The sequence below is a fragment of the Echinops telfairi genome, unplaced genomic scaffold (genome assembly GCF_000313985.2).
Source record: "Echinops telfairi isolate 266 unplaced genomic scaffold, ASM31398v2 ScPeMD7_36;HRSCAF=134, whole genome shotgun sequence".
Classification (NCBI taxonomy): Eukaryota; Metazoa; Chordata; class Mammalia; order Afrosoricida; family Tenrecidae; genus Echinops; species Echinops telfairi.
The window spans coordinates 2,125,914-2,127,868 of NW_022103934.1; the positions used below are offsets into that span (position 1 = coordinate 2,125,914).

Genomic DNA, 1,955 nt, shown 5'->3' on the forward strand with positions numbered 1-1,955 from the left:
AAAAAATTGTCAGTTCTATTAATTGATGATTAAAAGGGTAATTGTGTATTGCTAGGATGAAGCAAACCACTCAGAATGTTTGTCTACTTATTTACCTAGTGTACTGGCATTTTTATGTATGCGAATACGATCTTTTGTTTTGCATTTTGCTTTTCCCACTAGCCTTCTGGGGAGGAGAATGAAGCTGTTTGCTCTTGTAAAGATTTATAGCTCCAGAAACCATATATATATGTGGCTTATATGTAAATACACATATAGATAGATATAGAGGCCTGGACTTGCCCTTCTTTTTATTCCAACTAACATTTGAGTGGAACATGCTTTGAGCCCTTTCCAGGATGCCAAAACTATCATTTTGACATGAATTAAATAAAAGAGTGCAGCATTCTTGAGGGGAAGGGTTAAAAAGATGGAACCAACCACTTTTATAACTGTTTATAGACTAGATGGAGGCTCTCAAAAAACAACTTCACATTTTGAGATCTTTAAAAAATCAGATGCTGTCATTTTATAGCAATACTTTTTGACTTAGCCTTACATACAATTACCCAACCATTGATCGTGTGTCGATTTCCAGTGTTGGCTGAAGCAATGATTTACGTTTTTGCCAGTATCCTGCTACACAGCTTTCTTAGATTCCATAAAGAGAAACAAGTGGCCTTTTCTTTTTAATGTGTTGCATTTTTATGTGTTACACATAAAACCACCTGATACATTATTTTACTTACTATCATCCCATCCTTACTGTAACATCTATGTGTAAGTAAACCTCAAGGAGGACCTCTGGCTGCAGCAGGGAGAAAGAATCCAATTCTATGCGATTGCCATAAGGCAAAGTCAGACATGGCTCCACCCTGACTGTACTTTTCTGTTGGGTTCCGTGATCCCATTCAGTGGCCACCCAGAACTCACTGACAATACTCCACTATTAGGGGGCTTATTAAGGAAGTTAATAGGTTACCACAAGTCTGGATCAGTAAACAGCAACACCTCTTCTTTCTCAACCAGGAACCAACTTTCTCTCTCTAGTTCTCAGCCTCCCAGCCGTGTGGGCCAGGAAGCCAGCCCCCATCTCTGCTTCATAGTTCATTGGCTTGGTGCTGCTCTTCTGTTTTGTCTCCTGGTCTCTTTCCCCCTGGGCACAGCCTGCCTCTTTGTTCTCTCCCGCAGCCTCTGGTGCCTCAGATCATCAATTCTGCTACTTCAGACAGAGGCCTCAGACGTGCTTCACTGCTGACTCTTTCGATGGTCCTGGGATTTATATGGAGTGCTTTTTTTTGTATTTGAGCAGACCATACCCCCCAAGGAAGCAAAAGGGGGTGAGTTTAGTCAGCCCTCTACTCAGGTGAGGACTTGGAATACCTCCCACTTTAATCCTGTAACATAGAACCACCTCTAAAATGGGATTATAATTATAGGCATAGAGTCTAGAATTTACAATACATCACAAAAGGGATTATGTCTAGAAGGGCCATAGTCAGTACTTTGTTCATTGTTATATCCCTTGTATTTATATGTAGGAGGGCCGGGTTAAATATTACCTGAAAGAATTTGTCAAAGAAAGGAAATCGGAGATAAGGACCTTAAAGGTAGAGTGTGCAAAGACATGGCATTTAAGACAATAAACACTTCATTTGTGCTCCATAGTACCCAACGGGCTTCTAAATAAGTCCTGGTAATAACCTGGCCCTTAAGAACAACTTAATGTCTAGGACCTTAGTAATAGCTAAGTTGTACAGCATCTGTTCAGAAATATACTACCCTGTTTCCCCGCAAGTAAGACATCCCCTGAAAATAAGACCTACTTACAGTTTTGCCACTTGCTGTAATAAAAGGCATCCCCCTGAAAATAAGACCTCCCCAAAAATAAGGGTTTGGATTGTTATGATGATGTTCCAGAAGATGATGACATGACTGTCATTGAATAAATGAGTAAATGTACCATAGATTGTTGT

The 1,955-nt window shown here is 40.1% G+C and overlaps 1 protein-coding gene across 3 annotated transcripts in view; it reads left to right on the forward strand.

Annotated features, from left to right (window-relative positions):
- ZNF266 (zinc finger protein 266) overlaps positions 1-1,955 on the forward strand; it is a 14,584-nt gene that overhangs the window by 1,125 nt on the left and 11,504 nt on the right. The window contains exon 1 of one of the 3 annotated variants that reach the window (XM_045290328.1): positions 1,168-1,345. The exons of the other annotated variants lie outside the window; for them this stretch is intronic. The gene's annotated coding sequence lies outside the window, so the exon portion shown is untranslated. Of the gene's footprint in view, positions 1-1,167; positions 1,346-1,955 lie in introns of those variants that run through there. 3 annotated transcript variants of the gene reach the window in all.